Raw genomic sequence first — 15,647 nt, forward strand, 5'->3', positions numbered from 1 at the left:
AAGGGTATCTGCTCATAGTGGGTCTTAGTTAAGCTTCACAACCAGCTGGCCGGGCAGTGTTGGTTTGTTTTTATTTTTGTGTTTTGCTCACTGTTCACCTCCTGCAATTTGATGCACGTAGATTTGGCGTGTGGACAGTGGGGTGAATTATTCACTCACTGCTTATCTATCTGCCCATTTATTCATTTATTAAAATTTATGTGCCGGGCACTGTGCTAAGAACTGGATTTCACACAGATGAATACCACAGACACAGCTCATGACCTCAAGAAATATAAAACTCCTAGAAGGAAACATAGGAGACAATTCTTAATGACCTTGAGCTTGGTAAAATGCTCTTAAATAAGACATGAAAAGAACAAAAACACATAAACCATAAAAGCAAAAGTAAGTCAATATATTGGACATCACACAAATATTTTGTTTTACAAAAGATACTGTTAAGAAAGGCTGTAAAAAGTCATGATAATAATCATACACAAAATGAAAAAACAACCTACTGACTGAGAGAAGATATTTTCAAATAATACATCTGATAAGGGGTTAATATATAAAATACTGTATAGAAATAACTCATACAACTTAACCCCCAAAACACCAACTCATCTAATTTTAAAATGGACAGAGGACCTGAATAGACATTTCTCCAATAGGACACACAGATGGCCAACAGATATATAAAAGGATGCTCAACATCACTAAGAAATGCAAATTAAAACCACAGTGAAGTATCACCTCACACCTGTCAGAATGACTATCGTCAAGAAATCGACAAATAATAACTGTTGGCGAGGATTGGGAGAAAAGAAACCCCTCATGCACTGTTGGTGGGGATGCAAACTGGTGCAATCCCTATAAAGAACAGTATGGAGATTCTTCAAAAAATTAAAAATAGAACTACCATATGACCCAGCAATTCCACTTCTGGGTATTTATCTGAAAAATAAAGTAAAAACACGAAAAAGATATGTACACTTCTATGTTCATCGCCGCGTTATTTACAAATAGCCAAGATATGGAAGCAACCTAAGTGTCCATCAATAGGTGACTGGATAAAAAAAGATGTACATATATACCATGGAATATTACTCGGCCATAAAAAAAGAATGAAATCTTGCCATTTACAACAACATGAATGGACCTAGAGAGTACTATGCTAAGTGCAATAAGTCATAAAGAAAAAGATAAATGTCATACGACTTCACTTATCTGTGAAATATAAAACACAAAACAAATGAATACGGAAAACAAAATGGAGACAGACCCTTAGATACAGAGAACAAGTTGATGGTTGCCAAATGAGAGGGGAGTGAGGGGTTGGGGGAAATTTAAAATACAGATTCCAGGACCCTCCTTTAGCTCTGATTCAGTGAACAAACTAAAATGCCAGCAACGGGCATTTTAATAAACTCCCGGGTGCCAATAAAAAAAAAAATTATGTTAAAATTGTAATAATAAAATATAACATTCTTCTTGGAACTTTAAAACACTATAATGTGGTTCTAGCCCATTTTCCCAGTTATCTCTTTATTTATTCATCCATTCAGTAAGTATTTATTCAGTCCATAACGCAGACAGAATGAAAAAAGAATAAAAGAGGAAAGAGAAAGACCAAAGTACCAAGTGAAGAAAATAAGAGAGAAGGTGGTACCAAAAAAAAAAAGATAAAAGAGAGGGAGGCTGGGCCAGGCTGGGATAATGACCAGACAATGCCTTGAACACACTGTCACTTGCTGGGGACACAGGCAGCCACCAGAAAGCCTCCAGAACAAAAAGGAGTTTTTTGTTGGCAAAAGGGGGAGTTTGCACATATGCAAAATGTCTATATTTGAGATTCGTAAATAAAGACCCTTTGATATAATGAATTGAAAATGACCTGGTTGCCATGGTTAGTGTGCCCTTCAGAGTCAACTAATAAATCTCTCTACTGCATAGTTTAAACAAATGGAAGTGCAGGTCACAGAGTGCTCACAAATCCAAGATTTGGGGTGGTACCTGCAGCACTTCTTTCTGAAGCCGTGAACCAGCTTGTCACAGAGCCGCCAGTACGTAGCTCTGCTGAAAGCAATAACGTGTGTCGTGGTGACTGGGGGCCGTCCCTCAGCTGAGACCTCTGCATGTGACATTTTTCCTAATACTCAGAGCATTGTTCCCTCCCTCTCCCCACATTAGAGAAGAGTAAACAGAGGCTCCGAGGGGAAACTGCCCCAGTCCACATGGACATGTCTGCAGGGCTTCAGAGGGTGGGTGGGTCTTTGTTATCAGGTCAGACCTCAAGCTGGTTGGGTCTCCCAGGGCTTGGGAAGCAGTGACCGTGGCCTTCCTTCTACCCCTCCCCCCTTCCCCTCCTGGTACCCCCTGGGGAATGAGCCCACATGGGGTGGGAGTGACACCCACACTCCCCAGACAGAAGGTCCCCACGTGGCTTCCAAACCTGGGGTGTCAGCTCCCACAGCTGAGGCGCCACAGCCAAACCCACCCTCCTTCTGGGGGAGGCAAGATGTGCAGGGGCTGGGGCCCCCCGGGGGGGGGGGCTCGGGCTCAGCAGCCGGATGGGCAGACTGAGGGGCTCCTCGCCAAGGCAGGTGTGATCTCCCCAGGCTCGGCGTCCTGGAGTGCGAACTTCAAACACCCGATTCCCAACATTTGGCCATATTTTTTATTTCTTAGCCCAAAGCAGATCCAGCTCCAACACAGCCTCCTGGCTGGGGCGCAGTTGGCTGTTCTGCATAGTGAGAGTGGCTCCTCACAAGGGAGGGGGGGATTAGGGAGGGAAAACATGGTACAAGGAGGGGGAGGGGAAGGGGAAGTGAGGGAGGGAGATGTGCCCTGTTGCTGACCTTGGGAAGGGTGCTGGGTGTGAGGTGAGTGAGTGGATGAATGGACAGAGGGACAGACACATGATAACCACGGAGCCGGCAGTCCGGACAGGATGAGACCAGGTTCCATCATTCTCTCTTCCCTCCTGGGCCCTGGTGACACACAGCACCTTTGTCATCACACTCACCTCCTTGGACAGTGAAGGTTCCCGTCCCTGTCTCCTAGAGGCTGAGCCTTACCAAGCTCTGTGTGGCTAGGGCTGAGCACAAGGTCTGGTGTGGACTAGATGACCCATATCAGAATTAAGGGAGGAGGTAAGCAGGAAGAAGACAAGAAGGAAGAAAGGGGAGCGAAGGGAGTTTGATCTCTGCAGAAACAACATCTCACGCACAATAAAGAAGCGTTCAGCGTTACCTTCATGCATTGATGTCACAGACAGATGCATCAGCAAAGAAAGCCAGACACAAAAGAGCAGAAACTGCACCGTCCCATTGACATGATTTTGAAACCAGGCAAAACAACTATGCAACAGGCATCAGAAGAGTCATTACCTCTTTAACATGGGCAGACAGGAGGGTGGCTTCTGGGTGCTGGAAATGTTCTAAGTCTTCATCTGACTGATGGTTCCACGTGTATCCACACACGTGAAAGTCCATCAAGTTATAACCTGAAGATGTGTGTACTTAGGGACACACTTACCTGTGTGTACATTTTTTAACTCATTTTTAAAGTAGATACTATGACAGAAAATAGATGGAAGGACAGATGGACCAGGGACAGACACTTACTGAGTGGACATTTACAGACACTTGGTGTGTGTGTGTGGGGGGGCGTGCCAGGGCTAGTTTGGGGGCCTGGACACAAAGGGATCCCAGCTTTTTCCTGCAGGGAACTCACAGCTGGGCCAGGAGACAGGTGCGCACAGGCAGGCATCCCAACAAAACAACAGGAGGGCCGCGTCGAAAAGAAGAGAGGGCCTGGAGCAGAGGAGAGGGAAGCTATTTGCCAAGAGCCTCAGATGGGCAGAAAGGGATGAAAGCAGAGAAAGAGACCGGAAGCTGAATCGTATAGCAGAATGATAACGGGAAAAACAGAAGATGAACGGTGGGTGGATTGGGTGGCTGGAGATTCTATTTTACTCCTTGAAAGCAAAAATTGCCCTGCACAAAGAGTAAATGTTTAATTACATGGTAAACAAATAAGTAAGCAAATAAATAAATGAATCAAATATGGCTTATTGCATAGATAATCAAGCAAGGATCTTAGACCCGTTGAGATTCTTTTGTCTGATCATCTACCTGCGTGGATCCAGCCTGGAGGATAATCAGGGACAAAGTGTTCATCGCGGCTTCATTTGTGATGGCAAAGGTTAGGTAGCAACCCCAATGAGGTAACAACAGGGGTGCCTACTGGCAGTGTCCTGGGGACATTATGTAGCTCTAAATATGACAGGGAGAAGCATCATTAATGATATAAGAAAAATGTCTGGAATGGAAATTAAAAGCCAAATAAAATAATTAGTATGTATAAGTAGGCATACAATGTGAACTCAGCAAGGTTTTTTTTGTTTGTTTGTTTTGTTTGTTTTTCTAAGGACTTAGAAAAAATTACATCAAGGCATTTCTTATGGCTTTCCCCGAGTGGCAGGCTAATTTTGTTTTCTGCTTTGTTACCTGCTCTGCATTGACTAGCTATCCCACAGTAACGATGGAGTGCTTTAATTATCAGGCAAAGAAAGGCCACTCTTGCTTTGCCAACTTCAAGCAAAAAGAAAAGGGGAATTTGCTCTCAAAACTGATGATGTCAGTGATATAACCATGACCATCAACTCCAGAATATTTTCATCTTGAAGTTGTCCGTTTTCAGTGCGCATAAATATGCACATCCCTCAGAGCATGGTTACCCTGAAGCAGTGAGGTGGGACAGATCCTTGTGTCCCTTCATTTATCCAATATGTGTTTATTGAACACCTACTATGAACCAGGTAGACCAATAGGCTGCAAAGGAATCTTTGCTGGGAGTGAGTAGTTTGTTGATGCCAAGCCTGGGTTAGCTTGACCGTCACCCCGAATTCCCCAAGCAGGCGATAAGAATCCCCGGGGTCCTTGCTTCATGCTGGGGGTTGACAGGCATCATGGAGACTCATGGTGGTCCAGCTCTGTGAGATAAGCACAGCCTGCATTTCGATGATGAGATAAAAGAGGCTCAGAGAGGCCAGGTAACATGCCCAAGGGCACAGAGTGAGACCAGGGCAAGAATCTGTATCCCACACACCAGTTCACCATCCCTCTCTGAGACCTGCTCCGACACAGGGGTCACGACAGTCACAGTCAGTCAGAGGCAGAGGGCAAATAAGAAACAATAAAAGGATAATATAATGTCAGGACTTGGAAAGGTCGTGAAGGAAAGCAAAGCAGAATGAGAGATGGGATGACAGATGTGAGAGGGGGCAGTTGAGGTAGGATGGGTTCGGGGACATCCCTGTGAAGTGTGACATTTACGCCAATACCCGAATGAAGTAGCAAACCATGTGGAGAACTAGGGAGAGCGTTCCAATCAGCAGGCACTGCAAGCGCAAAGGCCCTGAGGCAGGACAGGACTTGGCACAAACGAGGAGCAAGGAGAGGCCAGAGGAGCTGGAGTGAGGCAGGCATGAGAAAAGGGGGGAGGTGCTGGGAGGTGAGGACAAAGAGCTCCACATGGGACCCTGGTGGGGAGGGGGCTGAAAAATGCCTGGGTGCTCACCATCAAAGGACTCATATTCTGTCAGGACCTGGCAGGCTGCTGTGTGGAGGACAGGCTCCGCGGGACAAGGGTGGAGGTGGCTGCTGCACAGTCCAGGCAAGAGAGGAACACGCTTCAGACCAGGATGGTGTCAAGGAGGAGCTCCCTCCCCACTAACAAAACAACACAACTCTACTGACCTAAGTGGACTGCTTATATAGTAGCAAATTCAGACAAACTGACTTTGGAGATACCATCTTTCTCTAGAACCCTGTGGGACTGGGACATATCAAGAGCAGTCTGGCTGAGGGGAAAAGGGTCTGGGGGAATGCTTTATGGCTGCCCCGCTAGAAGTGAGGAGGTGGGGGCCACCTGCACAGCCCGTTTGATTGCTCCCCCTGCACAGCCCAGCTCCCTGGGTCTGCCGTCACAAACTCACACCACCCTTTCTTATACTAATCTACGAGATTTGGTTGTGCTGTGAGCAGAGGCCTAGTCTCTTGAGTACCCTATTACATAAGGAGACTGAGGCCCAGAGATGGCAGGTAACCTGCCCAAAGTCACACAGTAAATTATCCAGCATCACACAGCTGGCACTGGGTTTGAACTGCGACAGTTTAATCCCTGGCTTATATTATAGTGACCAGCATATTACTCTTCCAGCCAACTGATGAGCAACTATCTTATAAAATGACAAGTCTATGAATTACTTTCCTGGGCCCTGTCCTGTCCCATGTGACCCCAGAGGGCACAGAGAGCCCAGTTTATGAAATGTATGGAACCAGTGTGAAGAACATTTTTAGCAGTCAGAGTACTTCAAAGCTGGAATTAGCTGTTGGCATGTGGTAGGGAGATCCCCATCCCTGGAGGCAAACAAACAGAAGTAAATCAATCACTGTATCGATATATATATATATATATATATATATATATATATATATAGCCTTCAAGCTTTCACTAGGGATTACACCAGCTTGCCTATATTACATCTTCCATCCTTAATATATTGTACATGTCATTCATTCAGCTATGTACTTATTCATTGATCATTGAATAATAATCTACTCTGCACTAGGCTTGGGCTAAACGCTGGGACACAAAAGGGAAACACATCATGAAACTTCCAGTGAAAGTGATATCTTACACATTTTGGTAACATTTCCTCTCATCAAAAGTGTTGCCTGTGGTCCGGAGATATTCATGTCCTTTAACTGCATTAACCCTTCTTCATAGAATGATTTGCATTCTCTTTTTGCAGAGGAGGAAACTGAGGCACAGAGGTGTGCAGGGACCTGCCCAAATGGTGTGTTAATGGCAGAGCCAGGACATAAACTTTGATGCTAAAATCTTCATGGAAACTTCCTCCCTACTAAGATCCCTATAGAAAACACAGAGTTCCCTGGAAAACATCCCCTCCCCCCCCCTAAAAAATAAAGCTTCACGCCAACTTGCCAGGTCATGGGGATGCTCTAGGAAGCCCCAGTCTTCCTTCTCACAAGACGGGAGGAGACCCTGAGCCATGAGCCGGGCCACTTTCCTCCCAATGTAATGCATTCTCCACTAAATTAAAGTCATTCCTCTTTTTTAATTAAGGGAATTTTTAAAAAATAAAATATCTACAGCATTTAAATATCATTAGTAATTACATTTTATTTTATTTTGAGCTAGTTGGAAACACTTTATTTCTAATTAGGTACATTTGTTTTTTAGTATCCAGTTTACAGCACGGAAGGACCTCACGGTGCGCATGAGAAGCAGGAGGAGGCCTCGCTGGAGGCATTGCGCGATCCAGGGAAGGGGTCTGGGCTCCACAGAGATCAGAAAGCCCCCTGACCACAACTCACAGCTCTGCGGCCAGCCTCTCCTTCCCCTTTGTTATTTTTTCTTTTAATTTTTATTTATTGATTTGAGAGAGAGAGGGGAAGAAAGAGAGAGAGAAAAATCAATTTGCTGTTCCACCTATTTATGCATTCAATGATTGCTTGTTGTATGTGGCCTGACCAGGCGGGGATCGAACACTCAGGGCTGGTGTATCGGGACAAGGCTCTAAGCCGCTGAGCTACCCGGGCAGGGCCGCCTTTGTTATTTGTCATCAAAGAAGCAGCGGAGCAAATGCAGAACTAGACACTAAAGTTGTGATAAGAACTACCACAAACTTTTCTTTTTTACCACTTTCTATTTCTAAAGCACTGTGCTAAGCGCTCTACTACTCAGAACACCACTGCTAATGATGATCATAACCCGCCAACTTTTACTGAGTAGTTGCCATAATGCCAGGCACTTTGTGGGTAGGATTTGTTTTAATCTTCACAAGAAACTTTTAGGTAGATCCAATCCTTCGTTTTCAATTCTATAATCCAAAAGGCTCTGAAAAGTTCAGGTGTTTAAGTAAGATGTTTGGCAGCAAGTCCTGACCTAAACTGACATGCAGCTCTCTGGGGTCTTTATTAAGGGTCCTGCATCATGGGCGCCCACACGGTCTGCTGCCAAAGTGCTATTATGGTCATGGGTGCTGGCTCAGCCCATGGAGAAATCTCTAAAATCTGAAAGAGACCTGGCCCTGAGAGGTTTGGATGAAGGATGGTGGACCTGTATTCCTGTCCTAACTGTAGTACAGGTGGAAAACAGCTTGGGCACTGAAATAAGTCACCCCAGGGTCGTACAGCTCAGGGGTGTGGATTTGAGCCCATGTCTGTCTGTTACACCATGAAAGCAGCCACCCTGGGCCCCCCCACATGCTCATTTCTTCCCCCTTGGTCCTGGCACAGGGTTGAGTACCCCGAATAGGACAAGAACCCAGGATTCCGCTTTACTGCCCATCCCTGTGCCTGTTCAGTTAACTGACCAGAGTTTTTGTTGATGGGCTAAAGGACCTCACAGCCTTCACCCTGAAAGGTTGGGATTGGAGTTACCTAATTACTGAGCTGGAGTGGACCTCAGATATTACGGACACTACCGTTAAAACCTTGAGGAGGTTTTCATATAAAACGCAGATGCCTGAGTCCTACCCAGTCCTGTGGAATCAGAATCCCCAAGAGTGTGGCCCAGGAATCTGTATTTCCAATATGGTCTCCTCCAATGTGATCTGATGATGTGCGGCGCAGACCCTGGGCTGGCATTCTGGGCTTAATCATCTTATTCTCTCCTCTGACTTCACCTGTCGTATGAAGCTTCTCTCTAGCCTCCCTGACAGAGAGATGCTTGGCCTATTTTTATTTGCACATCTCCAGTGACAGGGAGCTCACTCACTTTCACAGCTATGAAGTTCAAATCTGGAACCTATAGCACACCCAATGCTGGCCCCTGGAGCCTTGGCGGAGGGGCAATAGCGCCTGTGTAGGTTAACTTGAATGGAGGCAGATTAGACAAGAGTTTTGTGTGTGTAAACAGGGGCTGGAGAGGTGGCTGGGGCCACTCTCCAGCGCATCTGGAAATCATCATTCAGGTGAAGGAATGGTGATGGAGTGTCAAACAAAGTGTGCCTTGCCACATTGCCACCTCTGACCAGTGGCTCAGACGGCGTCAGGCACCATTCACCAAATGGGTGGTCAGGACATTCTACCTCTGCCCGTAACTTCTTTGTGACCTCACGCAATTCACCCAAGCTCTCTGAGCCTCGGTTTCCTTTTTCTGTAAAGGTAACAAATAATGACTACCTCTCAGGGATGTAGAGATAAAAGCCGTGCAGGACAGAGTTGGCATATTTCCAATGTGGGTCATTGACTTAAGGAAGTATTCACCAAGATGGGGCAGGGGATAGAGAAATCATAAGAAATGGTGAGGCATTAGTGGCGAGCTATTTCCATCCCCAGGCCTTGAAGGGTGAAGTAGGGAGGGATTGCTGGTACTGGGAGGAGAAAGAGACAGAGGCAGAGAGACAGAGAGACAAAACACTAAGTAGGACGGCTGCCCGGCCGCAGGCGCTGAGGCCTTCACAGGAGAAAGCCAGCCTAGAGCAACCCTGAAGGGAGGAAGGGCAGGGCCGGGTATAAACACCCCCGCCTCTCTTTCGTCCTGCCCCCAGATCTCTGGCTGAGATTCCCTAGTGGCTGACCCAGCCGGAGCTGGAGGTCAAGGGGCACTTGATGGAGCAGATGGAAGGTAGCTCCTGGGGCACCTAGCAAAGGGAGAAGGGTGCAGAGAAGACTGGGAGCGGCAAATGAACAAGAGAGAGCACACACATCCCTGCTGAAGACTGAACGGGAGTGGAGCTCAGAAGCTGGCACGGTCCCCAGTGTGTGTCAGCCACTAAAGGTAGGACCTCTCCTATTTCCCACCGCTGCGGTCCTTGACATTGACCAACACCCCAAACAGAATACCTGACTGGAGACACTTTGGGTCAGGCCCATCGGGGCTGAAGGGACTTACCAAGGCAGCCAGTCCCCAGTGCCCCATAGCCACAGGGATCGCTTCTCCAGGAAGCGGGGCAGGCTGCAGGCCAGCGGCCACGGGGCTATTTGTGAAATTCCGGCTGTGCATCGCTGTGAGCTGTCAAAACCAAGAGGCTCACATTTCACATGTAGCAGCTTCCTGTGATGGATAAATATTAAACACAGCACGACCGACAAGACTAAGTAAATATCTATTAGTCTCCAAGATGGAGTCTGCAGGCGCAAGGAGAGGATGTCCTAATTGCTCATCTTTCTCCTAATATTAAATAAGTATCTTGCTAGACTTCAGCCATGAGGACTTGCCTGGCCTAACTCTCTCTCTCTCCCTCTCCCTCTCCCTCTCTCTCTCTCTCTCAACTATACTAAGTTGAAATGTCTTACATTTTTTGAGATCGGCCAAAAAAATTAGACTATGAAAAACAAAGCATATCTCTGACTCTCATTCGGAGACGAGAATAGAAGGTAATACTGCAAGACACATCAGAGATGGTCTAATACAACTCGCCACTTCACAGATACTAAAAATCAAATAAGAAATGAAGGGGGAAGTTGAGGCTTAGGCTCAGGGTAGGCTGGGGTGCCCAAGAGAGAAGGGATGTCTTCTCAGAAAACAGGTGGCAAGGGACAGTCATGTTGGCCACCTCCGTGTGCCAGGCCATGTGCTCAGAGAGGCCTGATTAGGAAGGAGGGTACGGCAGTGACTGCTGGCCAGGCAGGGGCACTTCTCGGCCCTGTCTGCCCACCATGGGTCCTAGCAGGCTGGGGCAGCGCCTGGGATTTGGGCAGTGACCTTTGCTCACCTGTGAGAGGTTCTGTGCTGGATGGTACATGACATCACTTTTCACTTGGGGACAATAAGACAAACACTGGGAGCTCCTGCTGTCTGCCAGGCCTGGCCCCAGAAGGAAGGCTAGACATGTGGACTGATCATTACACAGGTGATAAACACCTGGTCTCTCCTCATGTGCTCACTTTACAGAAAAGGAAACTGAGACTCCATAAAAGGTAACATTTAATTTATAAATTAGGCACAGTAACAGATTAACAACAATAACTAATAATGAAATAGAACACCTATAACAATATACTGTAATAAAAGTTATGTGCATGTGGTCTCTCTCTCGCTCTCTCAGAAAACCTTATCGCATTGTACACACCTTTTCACTCCAAGGAGGCCTTTTGTGGCTTCTGTTTGGCATATCCAAATGGCCAGTATCACCACTCTTGCTCTATGGGGCCATTATTAAGATATAAGCACCATGATACTGTGACCATTGATCTGACAATCAAGACAGCTACTAAGTGGCTAACGGGTGGGGAGTGTATACAGTGTGGTGATGTCAGACAAAGGGATGACCCATGTTTCGGGCGGGTGCAATTTAAAACTTAGAAATTTATTATTTCTGGAATTTTCCATGTAATATTTTTGGACTGCAGTTGACTATGGGTGACCGAACCCTTGGAAAGTGGAATCGCAGGTAAGGGGCACTACAGTGACTTGTCCTCGTTCTCATAGCATGCATGAGGTCGGGTGGGGACTCGAACACAGGTCCCCTTGGTGCCACAGCTTCCCCGCTGCCTCCTGCATGGCCAGCGGTTGGGCCTTCTGTGCAGAGAGAGGGTATTGGCAGGTCCCCACGCTCAAGGCTGATGGTGGGTACAAATCACCAGAAGCAGGAGTCTGTGGTTTTACTTTTTAAATTCTTTCTTATTTCCTTGGTCTTGACATATGTCTACACCATAAAACCACCACCACCCTCAAGATCACGGACGTATCAATTGCCCCCAGAAGGCTTCTCTAGCTCTTTGCAACCTCTCCCACCCTCCACCCTCCCACCCAGGCAACCACCGATCTGCTTTCTTTCCGTCACTACGGGTTACGTTGCCTCTTCTACAATTCTGTGTGAATGGATCATACAACATGCAATCTTCTGTGCCCGGCATTTTTCACCCAGCATAATACCCTTGAGATCTAAGTTTTTCCAGGTGTCAATAGCTCATTTCTTTGCACTGCTGGGTAGCATCCCATTGTATGAATGTACGAGAGTTTGTTGGTCCATTCACCTGCTGGTGGACATTATTTAGATCACTTCCAGTTTGAGGCTATTACAGACAAAGCTGCTGTGAACACCCGTGTGGCCTTTATAGTCACAAAGTAAGTACCCAGGAGAGGAATGGCGGCATTGTCTGATAGCAGTATGTTTAAATGTTTTAAAAACTGAAAACCATTTTTCAAAGAGGTTGTGCCATTTACATTCCCAACAGCAGTGGCTGAGAGTTCCAGATTCTCCATGTCCTCCCCAACACCTGCTAGGAACAGACTTTTAAATGCTGGACTGCTGAATAAGCAGGCAGTGGTTATCTTGTCGTGATTTGAATTTGCATTTTCTTAACGATTAATGACGTGGAGCATCTTTTCACGGGCTTATTTGCCACCTGTATTATCTTCTTTGCTCACGTGTCTATTCAATTCCCTTTGCCCATCTTTCAAATTAAAGTCTTTATTTTGACATAATTGTAGCACGCATTTTGAGCATGTGCCCATTTTAAAATCAGGGATTATTTTTTCACATTCTTATTGTGTTTGCAGAATTTTTTACATAGTCTGGATTAAAGAACTTTATCAGATATGTGACATGCAAATATTTTCTCCCAGTTTGTATATATTTACATTTCTTTAGCAATGTTTTTCAAAGAGCAGCAGTTCTTAATTTTTATGGAGTCAAATTTATCAATATTTTTTGAATGGATCATGAATTGAGTGTTGTATCAAAGAACTTTTGGCCTAACCCAAGGCTGCAAAGATTTTCTCCTATGCAGTGAACTTTTTCTAGTATTTTTCATTTTTTTATACACTCCTTTCCCGCTTTGGTACCATCTCCTTTGACATAAAGTGTACAGCTGTTTTCTCAGCTTTCCTGTGTCTGTTTTTTAAGACAATATTTATTTTACCTTTGTTTCTGAAAAATATTTTCTCTGGATATAGAATTCTAGACACATGTTTATCTTTCCATACTTTCAAGGGAGCGCTTCACTCTCTTCGGGTTTTCATTGTTTCCGACAAGAGATCTGCTGTAATTCTTACCTTTTTTTTTCATCTGTGTGTAATGTGTCTGTTTTTTCCTCTGGATGCTTTTAAGATTATTTCATCACTGCTTTTAGGCATTTGATTATTGTTTGCCTTGGGGGAGTTCCTGTTTGTTTCTTATGCTTGGAGTTTGTTGAGCTTCCTGAATTTGGGTTTTCATCACATTTGGAAATTTTTCGGTCATAATTTCTTTATGTCTGCTCCTACCTCTTCGTTCAGAGCCTCCAACTGCATGTGTATTAGGCTGCTTGAAGTTTTTCCATGGCTTACTTATTTGCTCTGTTCAATTTTCGGGTACTCTCTTTTCGTTGTTGTTTAGTTTGGGTAGTTTCTTTTCCTATGTCTTCAAGTTCACTAACCTTCTCTCCTGTGGTGTCTAATCTACCATGAATGTCAATCAGTATATTTTTCATCTCAGACATTGTCGTTTTCATCTCTGGAATTTGTTTTTATATATCTTCCGTAGCTCCATTTAATGTGCTCAATCTTCCCTCCATGTTACTGAACATATAAAATATAATTACAAAAGCTCTTTTACTGTTCTTATCATTCTGGAGTTAGCTGCAGTTGGTTGATTTTTCTCCTCATTATGGTTTATATATTCCTGCTTCTTTGGTAATATTTTGATTGCATGCCAGCCATTGTGAATTTTAGCCTTGTTGTTGCTGGATATTTTTGCATTTTCTATGCATATTTTTGAGCTTTGTTCCTGGATGTAGTTAAATTACTTGGAAACAGTTTGATTCTTTCATGTCTTGCTTTTAAGTTTTGTCAGGTGGGACCACAGCAGGGTTGAGTTTAAGACTAATTGCCCCCCACTACTGAGGCAATGCCCTTCTGAGAGCTTTGCCTGAGAGAACAGGGGGTGTTTTCCATATTTTTCTATCTGTCCCTTCCAGGTAACCTTCTACTGGGCCTCATGCTGTTTCCCACCAAACACTTGAGGTTAACCCTCTACAAAACTCTGCAGCTCTTTTTATGTGCAGCCCTCTCCTCTCTGGTTCTCTGCTCTGCAAATTATAGCTTTCTTGGCCTCCCTGGACACTAAGCCCCAACTCCTCAATTCAGCAATGGTCTGTCTGGCTACCCTGCTCTCCCCCATGGCGTGGAACCTCTCCCCAGGCTCCAGCTGGGATCATTATAGGGCTCATCTCACTGCTCTGCCATTTCTCTGTGATCACTGTTCTTTGTTGCCTGGTGTCTAATGTCTTAAAAACCATTGTTTCATGTATTTTTATTTCCTTTTCCAATAGGAGAAAAAATTCAGGCCCAGTTAACTCCATCTTGACTGGAAGCAAAAGTCCTTGTATAATCAAGTTGTGATAAAAGGAAGAAGGTGAAGAGGGGCTCTGAAATTGGTGTTACTTAGGCATTGATTTGGTACCGGCCCCTTCAATATGCCCTTTGCATGCATCGTCACCCTCCAACACAAGGGGGGGGGGTGTTGCTACCCCCCAGTTTACAGAGTAGGACTTTGATAGAGTTGTCCTAGGCACAGAACAAGAATTTGAATGCAGGTGTGTCTGATTATACTAGCACTCATACCTCACCACCTTGTTCACTCAAGAGCCAGAATGAATGAATGAATGAGTGAGTGAATGCATGCAAGAGTGTTTAGCATGCAGATCCCCTAATTTCTCATTAAAAATAAATAAAAAAAATCTGAGTGCTGGAAGAGAACAACTTGACTCATTGCAGAGGCTTAGGGGAGGCAAAGAATTTATCTAAAGCCCACTGTCAGGGAATCAGCCCTGAAATAAAATCTACTCTCTTGCTCTTCTTATTCAACTGAGGTTCATAAAGCAAGAACAGCATCCCAGTAATATATGTGTGTGTATAATATTTGGCTTTGAAGATGTATTCAAATATGTCTCTTTCACCTGGGCTTGCAAAACAGTCGGGTTTTATTTGGACAAATTAGGCCTGAGTGCGTGGTGGAGCGCTGGGTAAGGGGAGAGAGGTCAGAGCTAATGAGGAGAAATAAAGCCGGGATGTTCCGTTAGGCTGTGTCGGGACTTATTTAGAGAAAACACTGTCCACTTTCCCCGGCAGCTGTAACTTACTCCGGAAGGTTCTCCTCCCAGACTTGGGGCTGCTCTCACTTGCTGACCTGCTGGGACTGTTTTTCTTAGAAAGCCCATTTGGAAATAAAACCATTAAAAATGACTTGCATTCAGGGGTCTTTTGGTTTAGTCTGAGGGGGACCCAGAGAGGAACATGAGTTTGGAGTGAGATCAAGTCTGATCTGCGTTCCAATTAATTAGGACTCTTTCTGTGGTAAATTATAAAACCCAATTCAAACTAGATCAATAAATATGTGTATGTGTGTTCATTTATACACAGATTTATATATTGTATATTAGATATAATGTATAAATACAGAATTTATATTTAATTAGCCTATACATTCAATTATTCAATATTATATATTTAATACATTTCATTCAGATTTAATTGTTCAATATGTTAGTTTGAATATTTATTTGACATACATATTTAATACATATATACTATCTATACGGTAACATTAACATTGAGTCATTTAGGGATCTCAGGAGGACGGCAACAGGTTGAACAGTTTGATGTCACCTAATACCTGCCACTGGAAAACCATTTGTCTTTCT

Source organism: Furipterus horrens, unplaced genomic scaffold, assembly GCF_987537825.1.
Source record: "Furipterus horrens unplaced genomic scaffold, mFurHor1.1.pri manual_scaffold_11, whole genome shotgun sequence".
Taxonomy (NCBI): Eukaryota; Metazoa; Chordata; class Mammalia; order Chiroptera; family Furipteridae; genus Furipterus; species Furipterus horrens.